Source organism: Acomys minous, assembly GCF_964271855.1.
Source record: "Acomys minous genome assembly, chromosome: 12".
Lineage (NCBI taxonomy): Eukaryota > Metazoa > Chordata > Mammalia > Rodentia > Muridae > Acomys > Acomys minous.
Window position 1 is genome coordinate 16,031,728 of NC_140493.1, and position 18,594 is coordinate 16,050,321.

The following is an 18,594-nucleotide window of genomic DNA, read 5'->3' on the forward strand; positions in this document are numbered from 1 at the left end:
CTTGCAAGGAAAACACCATAAATTTTGCAAGTAGACAGCCTCAGGCTCCTCCTGCCTCTGGTGGAAAACACAGAGAAGCCGCACACACAGTAGGCACCAAATGTATGCTCATGGGATAACCAACCAGCAATGATGCTTACTAGTGGCATGGATAAGAAAAGAATATTTATAGAGGACATCCGCACATGCGTGGGCATTCTGCATGAGGTTTCATTTGCTCCAGATGTACTCTGAGATACATGTGATTTTTCTTTTCTTTTTAAAAATTATGTTATTATCTAATAAGAAAACCAAACCAGAAGTGTGAAGCTCTCCAGTGAAGATCACAGAGTTGCCAACCAAGGAGGGGACTTGGCAACTCCAAGTGCACTTCCAGGCAATGATGCCCTCAGCTAAGGAAGAGTCTGTCTCCTCAGCTCTGGACCAATGCTGGAGGAGTTACTACATGCTCAACACCAGCCAATGCAATGCAGCCAGAGTCTCTGAAAATTCAAACATGGGAGAGAAACCTCTCATGTTACTTAGGAAGAGCTATTGGGTATCCTGCATTACCTGCTCCTGAATAGTAGCACTGTGATGGCCTGGTCAGGGATTGGGGGAAACCATAGGAAACCGAGGCAGTATGAAGCCTCCAAATGGCTCTTACATGGTATTATGAATGGGAAATAAAGGCGAAACACTGGGATGGGAATGGTTGAGCATCTTGCAGACTTGGTAGTGATGCATCTTGGGTGAGAAATCTGAATCCTGGCATCTTTATAGGGCAAAGAGCCAGAAAAGCAGAGAGTGAGATTCTAGACCATTTGGTTAAAAAAAAAAATCATTCTCTGTTGTATGTTACTAAGTTCTGTGATACACACACACACACACACACACACACACACACAAAATTCCCTTCCCCCACTTCACTCTCCAGGCACATCCCTCCCGTTACCCGATCCCAGCACCCCCATTGGCCATCTTAACCAAGAGCCCTGTCTTACGGACTCTCGCAGCCCTGCCAGCAGGACATGGGAGACGAAAAACTCTATGGAACTCCCTCCAAGTGTCAAGTCCACCCACTGTGCCTTCCCATCACACTGTCTGTCTCTTCTTCACACAAACGATACCAGGAATAAGTAGAGGCCGTCAAGCACTCCCTCAACCAGCAGCTATGGGCTTACCCACTGCTGCGCCATGGCTTTACCATCCCTCACTGGGCCCGGCAGTTTGCTCTGGTCCTCGCTGGCAACACCTATAGAAGAACCTGAATGGTGCCACCCTCTGCGGGATGACCTCAGAGCTACCCCATGGAAGCTTAGAGGCTGGATCCAGACACCTCCAGGAACGAGGAAACGGATCCGAGAAAGTTTGCCAAACCTTTGTCCCAGGGATTTGATATGGAAACTCAGGGGACAGAGGAGGGGCGCTCTGAGACAAGAGGGGGGGTGCTCTGAGACAAGAGGGGGGGGTGCTCTGAGACAAGAGGTGGGGTGCTCTGAGACAAGAGGTGGGGTGCTCTCTGGCCACATGCTCAGAACCCACAAGGGAATCAGAGAGTAGCCACTTTCCTCCATACATGTTCCTACACTAACCACATGGATGTTCATGCATGTCTATAACCAGCTCCTGCTGTCTTCTGCACCAAGCCCAGCTTACATCCTCACAGGTGGGTTTAATAAATGCCATAAAAGGAGCAGCCAGTCAGTGCCCATCATGTGATTGGGCTTCCCTTCTACCGTCAGGCTACATTCGGCAACTGTGAGCTCGGCCTAAGAGGGAACTATTGACCCTCAGCAAGTCTACACCGGGACCCCAAACCCATGCAGAGCTTGGGAGAAACTGACCACTCTTCACCACAGGCTCTGAGGTCCCTGCAATGTGTGTAGGTTCCCCACAATAGGACTTTGACAGTGAGCACATGAGTGGACAGAGAAACAGACAGCCAGGACACTAGCACCCAGCTTAGCTGACCTGCACCTCAGAAATCCACAGACTTCCCTGGCAAGGCACCCTCATCTCTTACCTACTGCCACTCAGGGTCTCATCCATTGTGGATACCCCGCCTCCAGGTGCCCTCAGCACCATCTGAGGCCCTAGCCAGTGCTTGCCACCAAAGGCAGCCAGCAGCTGTATTGGGACAGCCAGCCCATAACAAGCCAAAGCTGGAGTCTGCACCCTTTCCTAGACAAACTGGGTGCTGTAGATGTATATGTTGTGTGCCCTTTGAGGTAACGACCCATTGGCTGGGATGAAAACCACATGATGTGTGCACTTCAGTTCCTGGTGACATTGTTTAAATTGCTTGTGATTTATCGCTGAGCCAACATGCATTGTCATTTCTAAGTAATTAAAGGAAATATTGGGATGTAAGCATCAGTACATTAGGAGAGCAACTCCTCCTTCAGATGGCCTGGCAGTGGGAATCGATAGCTACCGGTTCCTCATGACGAACAGGTTGAGAGTTCTCACATCCCCACTGCTGTGGCTGAGCTATAAATCCTCCTTTGTTAGAGAGCAAAAGACCCACGCATGCGCAGATGCAGGCAGGTTCATCCTTCCTGCAGACTTCTCTACCTGTCTTTTAACTGATGCCACTTAGAGGCCAGGATGGGACACAGGGTCCCTGCATCACCATCTTAGCACAGCCTCTGCCCCAAGTACACAGAATAAGCTTCCTCCCAGGCAGCCTTTTCAAAGATTTCATTTGCTAGTGTCTACCCAAAGCCCAGGAGCATGCAGGCACCACAAGGGATGCCAGAGATAGAGGAGAGCATTGCTGAGCAGTCAAGACACCCTGGGCCTCCATCCTCGGCACTGCACAGTGAAGAAAAGAGACCCACAGATAATCCCAAGACATGAAACACTACCCACACAATATCCCAGGACCATCTGAGGATTCACGTACACAGGCATCTGAGTCATGTGATGTGTTTCAAGGATGCTTCTGTTCTGCCTCTCGAAGGCTAGGGGCCCAGGGCAGACTAACCCCTCTAAGCCATCTGTGCCCTTGAGAAATACAACTAGCATCACTCCACCTCCTTCACACTGCAACTGGTCAAGATGATTGAGGAGACAATAAGAAAACGCCCATGGGTTACAGATGAGGAAGGGTCCTGGTGTCAGCACAGAAGGACAGGGGCATGGAGAATAAGACCTGATCACAGAACCACAGAGCAAGAACATGGAAGGTGAAGCATCTGCCTCCATCTTAACCGTAAAGGCTCCGTGGTGTGGGTTGTCATAGGTGTCCTCGAGCATCATGGATGATAGCTCTGATGTGTAAAATCAGAAATCATTTCAAAAACAAGGGCAGACCTGTGATTCCATATCACTACAGCAGTTGGTGTTCCTAAAAGTACATTTGAAATGAGATAAAGGCATACTCAACTAAGATGTGTATACCTGATAATACAGTAGAAGGAAATTATGAAATGCTGTGTGTTATATATGACGTGGCTGTGGCATCTGTGAACTCCCAACAGCCACAGTTACCTGCACAAGACTACACATGATCAAGGTGGCCAGAATCCCAACTAAGATGGGACAGGCGAAGCCCCCGGTACCAACACCCACTAAGGAGCAATTGCCACCGATAGCTGCTGGAGGCTTTTTTGAGGGTGTGGCCATGGTCACTGGTACTCACCACTAAGCAACAGAATCTCACTCCTAACTAAGAACTAAACTTAAAATACGTCTGAAACAAAGCCATGAGCATAATAACTCTCCTTAGTGTCGCCACAGTGTCAGGTCAGGCAGTGGCTTCTCAAGCCTCAGGTCAGAGAGGGACACACCGGTTGCAACACAGGTAAGGGAGCCAAAAGGGAAATTAAAAGGTGGAAATGGCTCTATTTCATTGAATATCTGTAAACAACAATTATGATACCTAATTATGAATTATTTAACAAGTAAATATTAAATAAAATTAGGAAAAAGAAAAAAACAAATGATGCAAGATAAAAAGAGATCTTCTCTTAAAAATATGGAAATATAAAATATCATACCACGGCCCCTAGGTAGTGTGGAGGAGCCTTACCAGGTTGGGTTTTGTAGTAACGGTTCTACCTAAAAGAAAAAATTTTTTTAAATCTATTCTTGTCAAACACAAAGATAACGGAATATGAAAGAGCACACATAATTGCAAAAATAGCACTTGATAAAACTCAAAATGCTGGCAGAGTATAGAGGCCCTCTGAAAGGCGATCAACACCTTCACCTGCGGCAACTGTGGATGCCTCTTCATTCAGCTGAGTGGCCAACGAGGACGTGGCTTCACACCAACGTAAAGGCATCTGAGAGAAGGACAAAAGTCTAGATAGACAAATTCGGACCCATGGAGCACACGTGATTGGCCCTCTGGAGATGTAATTTGCCCAGTGTATAATTCTCTTGGGCAAAGTGAGTCATCCAGCAGCCTGTCACAGACCCACTCTGTTGTACGCCACCACACCACATCCTATACCATTTTCACCACCACGAATAGGAGGACACCACCCCTCAGCTCATTGCAAAACCTGTCCGTCTCCTCTCTCTCTTGAGTAGCCAACTTTGAACATTTCACATAAACAAAACCACACACTGCTTGGCCTTTTCAGCCCAACGTTTTAAACCTAGCATCGTCTTCATAGCGAGCATGAATCGTAGCATAGGCGGCTACTTCATTTCTCTTTGTTTCCAAATAATATCCCATTGTATGGATGGCCCACGCTGTCTTTGTCCATTCACAAGCTGGTGGACAGTGCTCGGACTTACTGCCCCTGGCAACTGCAGTATTGAGTACACATTTGCCAGGTTAATATGTATCCATTGCTTCGTGGAACATGCGGGCTTTCCCTGTTATAGGCAGTTTTGTGTTTGGGAAGCTTCTGGGTTGGTTGGTCATCAATGCATCTCCTGCATTTAAAACCCTGAGAAGCATCCTCCCCTGAAGGTTTCACCCTCTCCACATTTCCTTTGATGCCTATAGTGTTGTTTGCTGGACAGCCGCCCTGAAGGTCTCGAGAGAGTGTCTCATCGTGACTTGAACTCTCTCTCTCCCATGGCTGTAGGTGAGTGTGCATGCTCTGGTATGCTGAGCTGTTTATCTACCTGAGAAGAATAAAGTCTGGTCACATTTTTTGCCCTTTTCTGTGGGTGCTGGAGTCGGAATCCAGGGTCTCAGACATGCCAAGCAAGCGCCCTGCCACTGAGCTACACTCTCAGTGACAAGCTCTTACTGCACAACCGGGCTGATGTCAAAGCACTCTGGAGCCCATGCTGGCCTCTAACTAACAATCCCCCTGTCTCGGCCTCCAGAAGAGCTGTGGTGACAATGCTTTGCCAGTTTTTAATTAGATCCCTTGTCCTTCTGTTATGAAATTATTATCCCTTCAATATTCTGGATACAGTTCTTTTGTCATATGTGTAATTCACAGGGGGTCTAGAGAGATAGCTCAAAGATTACGAGGAGCGCTTGCTAATCTCCCAGAAGGCCTGAGTTCAGGTCCCAGCACCCATACCAGGTGGCTCACAACTGTCTAAAACTCCAGTTCCAGGGGATCTGATGCCCTCTTCTGACCTCTGCAGCCAATTTCATTCATGTGCCTATATCAACATAAAAGTCTTCAAAAATGAAGGCATTGATCCCCTAATAGTGGCTTGCTCCTATATTCCCAGCATTCAGAAGGCTGAAGATAGACTACTGACATGAAGGGAGGTTGGGGAAAGCCTGGGCTACATGGTTAATCCTAATCTGGTCTGGGCTGCAGAGGAGTGCCTTGCCTTAAAAACAAATAAACCAACAAAAAAAGACAGGATCAGCCCGTGCAAAGGACGGAAACAAGTCAGTAAGATGATAACACAGAGGAAAAGGAACCCCTCAATAAGCAGATCTCCTTGTTGAAGAGCTGACATTGCAGAATGAAAGCAGTAGCATCAGACAGACAGATAGTCACACACACACACACACACACACACACACACACACACACACACACACACACACACACACATCCCTGAGGTAAAGGTGGCTATGCCCCAACCCTGCTGAGCTGTTCTGTGTGCAGAGCAGAATGTGGCAAGCCTGACCTCCCCAGGGCCCATCATCCCAGCTAGAAAGCAGTGAGCCCCCTCCAGAGCAAGCTAACAAGACCTGGGGCCTAACATAAACTACCGTTCGCAGACACAAGGCCTATGATGCAATCAATACCCACCATGCGCGCAGCAAGGCAAACCCTAAAAATCGGTAGAGAACAAACACATTGTTCTGTAAATGCTGCCAGAAAGAATGTCAGTGTTGAAGAAATAAAATCGAATTTAAACCGCGGGATAGCCCTGCAGTGCACTGGCTGGGGACTTGCCTACACATCTTAAAGTTCAAAGGTGAGTTCCAGCTAAGCCCTCTGGCCAGTCAGGCAATGATGTGTATGCAGAGAAACTCCCCCAGGTCTCCAGGGGCCACGCCAGCCACAGAGCCAGGAGCAATGGTGGCAGAGTGCAGCCATCTATCCCAGGGTAGAGCTGTATTGTAACAGCCAGGCAACAGCATCTCATATCTCCAAGCAAATCACGCTGGAAGTCCAACATACTTTACATGACGGAAGGAAAACTCTTTTAATGTCACGGGCCTGACTCGGCTTCCCTACAGCACCAACTGCAGCTAGCTGCAGCTGCCCCAAAATGGGAAGTCACAAGCAGAAGCTACAGAGTGGTCTCAATTCAGGGGCTCACCCCAGACCTGTGCCAGCAGGGTCCTTAGCTCTACAGAAAGCTGTACATACATGCAGTAACCAATGTACCCCTACAGCACTCAACACATGGGTCTCTCTGGACTTCTTGGGGGAAAGGGACTCCAAGACAGACACCTCCTTAAAGAGAACATGAGAGATGTCAGTCGTTAGGATCTCAAAGCAGGGAAAAATTTCTAAGGTCAGACACAAAAACACACTCCCAAAGACACATACACATAATCACATACATAAACACACATTCACATACATACATACACCACACATACACACATTCACATACACACACTCACACATGCATACATTACATATGCATACACACATTCACATGCACACATAAATAATAAAGGAGGATTGTTTCCTGGTGCTGGAGATGGAACCCAGGGCCTTTCACATGCCAAACAAGACACCTTTGCTCATCAGAACAACCGCATCCCGGATGTCCTCAATGGAGGGAGAAGTAAGGCTACCTGAAGTCTTGAAAGCTTGTAAAGACAGGTCCCAGAAGCCAGGATGCTCAACCAGGCTTTTCCATGGCGCAATCTGGTAAGGTATCTGTGTCATGCATTTTAGGAAGGGGCCAACATGGCCTTGAACACTAGCAAGTTTGAAACCCATGGGGCATGCTCAAAGCTGGAAACACAGGCAACCCTTCCCCGAAGGCAGGGTTTCTTCTTTTCCAGAAACTTCATTTTTTAAATTTTTTTCCTGCTTGGGAATTCTTCCTCTGATTTGTAAAGAGGCTAGTTCCTTTACTGAAAGCCAACTTGGCTGCCCATGTCTCTAAAACGCCTTCAGTACAAGCCCTGCATTAGGGTTCAATCAAACAGCTCTAGATGTGGGGGGTGGGGTGGGGGACGACCAACTGCTCATCGCTAACTGCAGGGAAATCATGTCAAATGCCCAGGTCAGACTTTCAGAGCACAGACTTGGTAAGGGTTTCCTATTCCTGTTCCTGGCTGGTGTCAAGTCTCAAACCCTGGGACAAATGGCTGAGGTGCCTATTTAACGTAGCAAAGCAGACCTGGCCTCCAGGTTCTCCCCGCATCCCTCAGTCCCTACGTGTTATAGGTATGTATGGTCAGCATACCTTGCCCCCTACCCTAAACTTCTCCAGCACAGGGGCTGGGCTGCTCTTCCCCAGCTGCTATGCCTCTCAGTCTCATGGATGAGGCTACTGCTCTTCTCGCTCCCTTCTCCCCTCTCCCTTCTCCCCTCTCCCCTCGCCCTTGTCCCCTCCTCTCCCCTCTCCCCTTCTCCCCTCTCCCCTTCTCCCTCCTCTCCCCTCTCCCCTTCTCCCCTCTCCCTTTTCTCCCCTCTCCCTTCTATCCTCCCTGCTCTCCTCATATGACTTAGGGTAAGGTTCACTCTGGACTCTCCCAGATGTGTCTGCCTCTGTGTAGTCAGGCCCTTCTTTTATTTTTTTCTTTTCTTTCTTTTTTTTTTTCCATTCAGCTGGAAGCACAAAACAGGCACCTGTACCTTCCAGAGCTCCCAGGCATCAGGAGGTTGCCACTTATTTCCTCAGCTCTAGAATCAAATGATCACAGCTTAGCATCTTGGCTGTGAGCTCTTCCTGTGGTATGATCTTGGGGGAAGTGACATGGCTCCCTATTGTTTCTGTAAAAAAAATGTGGGGCATCTGCATAAATATAGCTGTATTAGATGTTACACACAAAGGGGCCCTGGGACATGAGGGCAGGGATTGCTGGGTACACCAGCAGACAAACACAAGGCACACATGCGACCCTTCCATTTCCAATGTGGCCCCCAAGACTGAGCTAAAGAACACACATCAGGGCTGGAGAGATGGCTCAGCCACTAAGAGCACTTGCTCCTCTTTCAGAGGCCCTCGGTGCAGTTCCCCACACCCCCACACTCACATCAGGTGGCTCACAACCACCTGTAACTCCAGCTCCAGAGAATCAAATGCCCTTTTCTGGCCTCCCTGGGCACATACATATATGCACACATACCCCAACAATTAAAAAATGTTTTTAAATCAAAACACAAAACCACAGGGACTCAGGTAGCCTTGTGTGGCAGTGAAATGGGGGAGTTGTCTGTGTGCCCACACTAGAAAGGGGTACATACATCAGGGGGAGAGAGAGGCAAGGAAAAGGCCTCCCAGAGATTTCTTTAATACATGATAAGAATGTCAGTTTTCACCCAGAGAAAACCAAGCAGACACACCCTGCTAAACAGCCTGTACAAAGCAAAGGACTGATTACACCGGTACCTGACAAGCTGAGGGACATACTGAGTGGCTGTGTCTGCAGACAGAGGGGGCCGAAGGGGCAGGTAGCAAAAAGGATGGAGGACTTCAAATACCACCATGATCTTAAGTCTTCTGCTAACAAACGGAGGCTGATGAGATGGTGCCACAGTCGAAGCACTTGTTGCATGGGCGTGAAGATGGGAGCTCAGACCCACATAAATGCTGGGGGGCATAGAATTATAACTCCAGTCCTGTACTCAGGGGAAACAGCAGCAGACGCTGGCTAGAGAGACCAATTGCATCAGCAAGCTCTGGGTTTGATTGGGAGGACTCTGCAGGCCTCCATGCGCACAGGCACACATGTGAAATGGGCATACACATGGGCACGCCAAACGCACATGAAAAACTGGGGAAAGGAAAAATAAGAAAATAAAACAAACCAAGTGTGGTGATTCACCCCTAAAGTTCACAGGTCTTGGGAGATGGGGACGAGAGTCAAGGTCATCCTTGGGGTGTTTTGGCTTGGCTTTCTTTTGCATTCATAAACAACCCTGAAGAAAGTCATTTGAGGGGAAAGGGGTTTACTTGGCTTCCAGGATACTGTCCATCACCCAGGAATGTCAGGGCAGGAATTGAAGCAGACGCCATGAAGGAAATGTTGCCTACTGGCTTGCTCAGCCTGCTTTCTTGTACCCCCGTCACTACCCATGCTGGGATGGCACCACCTACAATAGGCTGGACCCTCTTACACCAACAAGCAACCAAGAAAATGTCCCGCCAGGCAGTGGTAGTGCACGCCTTTAATCCCAGCACTCAGGAGGCAGAGGCAGATGGATCACTGTGAGTTTGAGGCCAGCCTGGTCTACAGAGTGAGTCCAGGGCAGTCAAGGCTACACAGAGAAGAGAAGGCCTATCTCGAAAAACAACCAACAAAAAAAAAAAAAGAAAGAAAGAAAGAAAATGTCCCACAGACCAAAATGATGGAAGCCATCCCTCTCCTCAGCTGAGCTTCCCTCTGTCCCAGGTTTGTCTTAGGTTTTCACAAATGAACGATGACACTTGGCTACGTAAGAGCCTAACTAAAACCTGACCGACTAATTCAGAAATGTCCACATCCCAGTATTCAGGATAGCAAAGCATTAACACTACCCATAGCTGGTTGGTGAGTGTGTGGATGGTGTCTTAGTTTGGGTTTTATTGCTATGAAGAGACACCATGACCAAAGCAACTCTTACAAAGGAAAAAAAAAATTAACTAAGCCTGGCTTAACAGTTCAGATGTTTAGTCTGTTGTCACCATGGCAGCATGGTACGGGGGGGGGGGGGAGGAGAAAGGGGCTGAGAGTTCTACATCTTGATCCAAAGACAGCAGAAGGAATCCATATTCTACACTGGGACACTGGGTGTGGCTTGAGCATTGGAGACCTCAAAGCCCGCCCCCATGGTGACACACTTCCTCCAGCAAGGCCACGCTTACTCCTCATAGTGCCACTCCCTACAGGCCACACATTCAAGCACATGAGCCTGTATGGGCCATTCCTACTCAAATCACCACAGACAGCTAGGACGTGTCTGGGCCATCCTTTGGATCTCTGTCTCTATAGCTTCTCCCAAATGTGACATCCAGTGGCACCTCAGCTAATTGGCAGGACGGTGTTCTTGGGAAATTTTATTTTCAAACTTTTAACTTTCCAAACCACACAGTAGCTAACTCTGGCCCACAGTGATCTGTCAACTCCTGCACTAGTTGGTTGAAATTTTTCACTAGGTTTCTTCCTTCCTTCCTTCCTTCCTCCCTTCCTGTCTACTTATTTATGTATCCCTGGTCTGACTGAAACTCACATGTAGGCCACGCTGACCTCAAGTTTCATGGAGTCTGCCCCAGCTGCTGGGATCACTCGGCTGTGTGCCTTCAGACCCACCTTATGTCACCAGCTTTATGACTCTGCTCACTGCTCCCGAGCTGAACTTCACAATGCAAATAGATCTAAATAAAGAGACACCTCTGTCCTTGTGTCATTGTGCACACGCGCACACACACACACACACACACACACACACACACACACACACACACACACACAAAACTGAGGCCCCTTACCTGGCCCAACCCACAGACCACGCCCCTTCTCCAGCACCTTCCTATGGGTTCCAAACAGGCCGTACTCTAGCAACCCCAGCTCCCACTGCAGGGTTTCCAAAGTCCTTCCCTCAGGATGGCATCAGAATCTCCTTTTCCACAGAAATGGCCTCCAAGCAGAAAGAGAAAATATGAGCCCCAGATTTTCAAAATAGAGAACCCCACCTCTGGGCAGTACAAGAGTCAACAGTCATTCCTCAGGATGCAGGCCACACTGTCCTCATCCCCACCCACAAGGCCAGCACCCAGATGTGTCTGCAGGCACCTCTCACCCAGCATCTGGTTACCACAGCAGCCCTAACTAGAGCCTGGACTAGACCCCTGTAAGTGAGCTCCAGAAGGTAAGGCCCAGGTTAGCAGGATGAAATCGTCTACTCCCAGCTGGCACTTAATCAACACACCTGCACTGGTGTCTAGGCCACCAGAAGTTATCTGTCCATCCTAAACCTACAGCTTCCTAGGTTCCCAATAAAATCTCCTTATACCCCTGAGCTCCACAATAGCAGAGTGAATAGCTCACGAAAACCTGGAGTGTGGCCCTCCCCTAAGGCCTAGGAGTGGAACACTCAGAGTGTCTTTTCCCACAGGGCCTTTCCACGGACTGCTGCTGCCTGCTGCCTGCTGTTGGGAGCCGACAATCCCCAGAAGACGAGCATGGTGTTGTGGTACCCAGAGGCCTCATCACTGCCTCAGAGGCATCTCCTGAGGCCTAGGCCCCAGGCTCAGCTCAGAAAGCCCACCCTCCCTGATGCCTAGGGACAACTCAACCCAGAGGAACAAGGGGGCCTCAGAAGAAATGCTGCCCACCTTGGTGGCCTTCTGTAGAAACAGCAGGTGGGACACAGGGGTCTTTTTGAGACAGAAGGACACAGTAAGATAGTCGCCTCCCAGGTTCGAGGTTCTCATTGGGTGACACACTGAAATGGGGAAAGACTATGTCTTAGTGACAGAGCCACACGACCCTGGAATGACAAGTAGTAGAGCCGGGGTCTGGAAGCAGGGAGAATCTTAACACAGGCAGGATTTATCTGCCTGTCACACGCCAGATGTACTTACAATAAAACCTGACATCACAAGGGTTTCTGGAACAAATATTTATTTGTTTTGTGTGCTGGCTTTGGGGCCTATCCATCTCTGAGTGGCACCATGTACATGGGGAAATGCTAACCTCTGGATTTGGCATCTGTGAGGATTGGGACCATACCCTCCGGGCCCAGGAGCTCTGAGATCGGGGTATCTGGGGACAGTGCACCCCACCCAACCCAGTGCTCACCAGCAGCCATGCCTACACTGCAGGGTGGCACCACCTCCCAGGTAGGAACCTGGGGACAAGAGGGACTCAGCCCTACTGGCTTTGTGTCTTGGCACAGGTGACATCCTCCCCACTTAGTACTTACTGTGTTCCCGGTATAGTCTGTCATCTGGAGAGACTGTGGAGTGAGACGCTAAGTGAGCCGGAGCCTGCGGGAACAATACGACCACCATGCCTGGACAAAGCTAGGCAGCAGATGGCTTGGGGAGACAAGGTAAACATGCCTGGGCCAACTGTGGATGCATTTACCATAGCAAGGGTCTCCAGGGGAGCCCAGACTCTGGAATGCTGGAAGAGGAAGAGACTATGGGACAGAGAGTCCTTAGATGGGGACTAGCCTTGTGTCACTCCAGATTCTGTCCCTTGTAAACTCCCATACTATAGAGAAACCACCAAGCCTCAGGGAGGTCACACAGCTTTCTGAGATGATGTGTTAATACTATGAACGGAGCGCTTTGAAGGCAGGACCGTCAGGCCCACCTGCCCCCACCACCACCACTAGAGGGCGCGCTCCAGCGATCTCCTAAAAACTTTTGCACAACCTGCCCCAGGGACAACAGAGGGCACTGATGTTTGACCAATCGGATGTCCTGGGATCCTCCAGCATTGCTAGAAGGTACTTATACATCTCCAATGTCCCTCAGAGTGCCAGGAACCCCTCTGCCTCTGCCCAGAAACACCCAGGGCCACCTTCTGTGGCCTCCTTCACGTTCTTCACCTGCAGCAAAAGTTGAAATGAAGGGGGACAGGCGGATGCAGAGCCTGGCCCTCTCACTAGCCCGAGGCCAGGACAACAGAAACAATAGTTCTGTGGTGAGCAGGAGGCCACCTGGCCGCTTTAAGGCAGAACTCCATTAAAATCAGGCCAAGTATGGCTACAGCTTTTGAACCATCAAAGAGAAAGCAAACAAAAACTACAGAGCTCATAAGAATCTGTTCAAGTTCAGAGACTGCTTTCAAATTTGTTAACTTAGTCCCACAGGCCTGTGTGTAGGCGAAGAGGCCATCATGGTCCATACTGCAAATGGCTATCTCAGAATGGAGTGGCAGGCATGTCAGGCAGGCCGTGCCTAAAAACACTGTGATGGGAGAATAGAGCCTGAACCATGTAACTGTCATTGGAAAGCCACCACTTGGTAGTGGAGGATTAGAAGTCCCTCCTTACCAGGGCTTCATATAACAAACAGAGCATGCGCAGGCCAGTTTGCAAAGAAAGACTCAAAGCCCTTCCTCACCCAGACTTCACCCAACAAACTGAGTATGCCCAGGCTAAAGGGGGAAAGAGATATATATTTTGTACCCTCATAAATGCACCTAACAAAGGCAAATTACTACTTTGTATTACGACAGTCTAATAACAATCTTTGACTAGGAACTTTAGGACTGTGTAGGAATCAAACGATGTACAGTTTGGATTAAAGGTGCTGTGTTATGATTCCTTGGTAAAGTCCTTTCCTTTTATCATTCTTTCAGAAAAGTGCCTTAAAGGATGCTTGCCACAGCTGCCTGGTCAAACCACAAATCCTGGGTTTGAACTGTTCTCTGCAACATTTGCTCCTGCAAGCATGTCGAACTGCAATGGGAATTTCCCCCAGTGGGTACCCTCTTCGCTGGCCACGTAGACAGGGATTTCAGTGATGCTGTCCGTAATAAGAAAGGCACAGTGAAGCCACTGAACTAGACCACTCTGTGGGTAGAAAGAAAGGTGTATTGGGAAGTCAAACTGCCAGGCTGCCTCAGAGGATAAAGGACAACCGGTGGGAAAGCCTTGGCAGTTTTATGGGGAGCAGGTAGCATGGGGGTGGTGTGCCAGAACAGCCTGGGAATTAGAGCAGCCGGAAGTGGCTGGCAGGGCCAGACAGCCTGGGGGCTAGCGTGGGAATTCTGAACCGAGGTAGGCTGGTTTAATCAGGAACTACATGCCCTTTGCCAGAGGTAGTTGGCTGTAGGGACAGATAAGGAAGGTAATGGTTTTTTTCCTGACAAACAGAAACCTGCTTCACAAGATTTCTGAGGAATACTGCCTTTAAATAACAATCCTGCTAGTTACTGGTCAGAGACCAGCCAGAGGCTGAGCCCAGACTGTCACTCGGGACACTGTCAGCAGCACTATTTTAGGTTCCACTTTGGACCTAACACTGTCTAACCTAGAAAAGCTAAACGAAACTGTGGGGCATTCCAGGGATATTAGCATGAGTCCAAGCCCGCGCAAATAAAGCTGGATTTCTCCAACTCTTTGAATGCTTCCTCGGTTCTTCAGTGGTCAGACTCTCCCATAAAAAGGCCAGTTTGCAGAGGAACACGGGAAGCTCTTCCCAAGGTAGGCATCATCTGGCTAAACGGAGCAAAACGGAGCATGTACGAGAACGGTCCAAGATGAGCAAACTCGGGGGGAGGCAGTGGTACATAAACATCCTATAAAGGACTATGCAGCTCCTGGGCCAGCTCTTTTTTTTTTTTTTTTTTTTGCCTCCTCCCACCTCCCACTCTTCTATTCCCATTCTTTTAAAGTGTATTTATTTATGTGTTCAGTTTACATCTCCATCATAGCCCCCCTCCCACCTCTCCTCCCCATCCTGATTTCCTTCCCTCTTCCCCTGTCCCCCTCTCCTATTCCTCAGAAAAGGGGAGCCCACTCACCCACCTCAGCTCATCATGCCATTGACATCCTGAGCACATCCTCTTTCCCTGTGGCCTGGCTAGGCAGCTCTGCTGGTGGAGGGCAGCGGGGAGAGTAATCAAAAAGCAGGCAACCAAGCCCATGTTGCAGACAGCCCCACTCCCTTAGAGGATCCACAGGAAGCCTGAGCTGCCCATCTGCTACATCTGTGTAGGGGGCCTAGGTCCAGTCTATGCATGGTCCTTGGTGGATGCTTCAGACTCCACAGGCCCCTGTGGGCCCTGGTTGGTTGGCTCTGTTGATCATCTTCTGGAGCTCCTGTCACCTCCAGGTCCTTCTATCCAGGCCTCCGCTTTCCCACAAGACTCCCTATGCTCCGCCCAGTGTTTGGCTGTGAGTCTCCGCATCCTTCTGAATCCACTGCCGGGTGTAGCTTCTCAGAGGACAGCTATGCTAGGCTTCCATCGGCCGGAACAGCAGAGTATCATCCATAGTGTCAGGGGTTGGATCTTTCCCGTGGGCTGTGTCTCAGGTTAGGCCAGGCATTGGTTGGACATCCCCTCGATCTTTGCTCTACATTTATCCCTAAACATCTTGCCGGCAGGGTATATTTGGGGTCAAAGTTTTTGTGGGTGGGTTGGAGACTTAGGACAGGGTAGGCTTCTGAGACTCCTAGAGGCAGGGGTCATGGAGACTGCGGAGGACACCGTCTAACTAGACAGGACTCCTAGAGGAGGGAGGGGACCACTAACCCACCAATTTCCATTCTTAAGTGCCTTTGCTTTCTTAATAACCTGTCTGTATTTCTTTCATTATTTTTTTCTAATTTCCTATAAGTACTATGTTCTTATCATTTCTCCCCCTCTCTTTCCTATTTCCAGTTTCTCCACTGTTCCCTCCCACACCCACTCTAATTAATGACCTCTTATGTTTTACTATAGCTACACACACACACACACACACACACACACACACACACACACATTCATTTTCTCTCTCTCTCTCTCTCTCTCTCTCTCTCTCTCTCTCTCTCTCTCTCTCCCTCTCTTTCTACCTCTCTCTCTCCTCTATCCACTTAGTTTTATCTATCTGTCCATGTGTCTGATCAGTTCTTTATCCTGGGAACCAAGAGCCTGGAACCAGTCATCCCTTGATCTCATGGTCTGATGCTAGCATGGTTTTCCTTTTCTTTCTATTAATCTCATTTTCATGTATTGACTTCAGGGCACTTGCCCTGACAATCCGGGCTTTCTTGCTGTTTCACTGACCTCGGTGCCCATGCCTAACTTCAAAGTCATGACTTTTTCTCCACCACCTCCTCCTGGCAGCTGCTAGGATTTACAGTTGGCCTGCCCATTTGCTTTGCTCTCAAGCATTAATATAATTGTCTCCCGGTTTACTTCTGAATCCCTTTTACAATTCTTTTATTAGTGAGGCTAAGAAACCCAAAAAGGAGATTCATTTCCCCCAGTACCATGATCACCTCTAGAAAGGAAGGTTTTGCCAAGGAAAGGTATTCACGGAGGCAGGAGGATGTCGGCCAAGGCCAGGCCAGGCCAGTGTACACAGTAGGTCCTGACTCAGTTTTTCACGGCATAGAAGCCTTCTGGGCCTCTGCACGCAGATTTGACAGCATGAACCTCAAATCATGAGCTGCCCCCCCACCCCCCACCCCCGTGACTGTGGCCCACTGGGAATCATCTCCCCTGCCCTTGCCTCCTCACCAGCATTATCTATCCCTAGACAACCATCTTCTTTTCATTCTGAAGTGGAAGACTGTCTGCTGGAGAAGAATGCATGAAAAGCTCCCCAGGCTGGAGCAAAGAGAGCTCTGAGATAAAGATATTAATTACAAACGGTGCTTCTGGCTTCCACCTGTTAGCACAGGGCTGCCAGGGATCCCTAGGCCAGCGGGAAGGGACGTCAGCAGGCTCCAAAAGAGCAGCATGGGAGCCTTTCCTTCCTCACTAGACCCAGAAGTCAGTCTCACAATCTGGTCAGGTGATCAAAGAGCACAGAGAGGAGTCAGGGGACAGAGGCCCTGGGCATTCCAACGAGGTCCTTGTCCCCTTCTCACTGCAAATACCCTGTATGATCGCAGGGCCCTGTCCACTTGCCACCATGCAAAACGGAGGGTGGCTGAGAAGAGAGCCTGGGCCTTTGCTTCTCAGTATAAAGTGGACAGATAGAATTCAGGAGCCGTGGGGCTATAAAGGAGAGTCGGGCAGCACCTGCCCAGCCCTGCATGCCACAAGCTGAGACTTCGGCTAAGGGGGCAGCCACTGCCCAGATGGAACGTCCTTGGAAGCGTCTGGGCAGGTAAGCTGCTCTGGCAGACACCCAACACCCATAGCTCAGAATTCAACAAGAATGCTTCTGTGATGGAAAAGGCAGCTTTTGAGCCAAGAACGCAGGGATCACAGCCTGACAGCCTCAAAAATACCCTCTGCTACTATGAGGGAGACCCTGACCTTGCTTCTCTATAGCAATAAGGAAATACAGACCTTGCTCCTTTCCCACAATAGGGGACACACCCTGACTTGTGCCTCTGCCACCATGGGGGACACCCTGACTTGCTCTTCTGCCACCATGGGGGACACCCTGGTCTTGCTCTTATCCTCAAGCCTCCATGGAATAAAGGTGCTGGGAGGTGATTCTAGATGCTTCTGAGGTCTCCATTCATATCCACCACCTGCTCGTCTCTGCACCCACACAAACTCCCACTGCCTCCCGTAGACACTCCAGTGCTCCACAGCAGGGACAAGGGGAACACAGTGGTCCCTCTGGAGGAATAGCTAGATGACAAGTTAGCCCCTAGATGCTGTGAGTGGTTGTGTCCTGCTTCTCCAACTGGCCAGGGTTCCATCCTTCTCTCGCCCCAAGGCTGGGATGCCACAGACCTCAAGCCACTTCCATACTGCAGAGTCGGAGGGAGAGGGCAGATGGATGGCCGTGTCACTGTAAGCATTTCAGAGGACACACTTAAATGAAGCAAATCCTTCTATTGGAAATAAACCTCAAAAAATAAAAAATAAAAAACCATTTTTAACAAATGGGCATTAATGTGTCTCCCGATAGTGGGAGCGTGAGTCTCTCAGCAAAGTTTCGGCAATCACTCAGACACATTTCCCTACCGTGTGCAACAACGATTCTCGGTGGATTATCCTGGAATAATCGGCCCATTCCGGTTGTTAGGACGTGGTCTTTTAAACTGAGTTATTCTCAAACATCTCAGAAAACCGGGGCTCTTCATCTCACCAATTATGAAATACAGCAGGCGCTGTCTGCTATCAGCGAAAGAGATTTATCTTCCACAGTGATGGCGGGCAGCAGCTCCTGGGCCCTGGGATGCTTCCCTGGCGTTTCTATCATTTTGCAAGTGTCAGTGGGGCAGATTTAACTAGCAGGGGGGTGAGGAGGGGTGGAAGGTCTGCCCAGTTACCATATGAAGACTGGGAAGCCTCAACAAGGACCACACAAAGGAGTGGTACATCAGTGAGCCTAAGGTCCCATTCAGCTTCTCTGTTGTCCTCTACCCCACCTCAGTCCCTGGAGGTTGGAAATAAGGTGCCAATTCCCAGAGTCCACACTCAGAGACCAG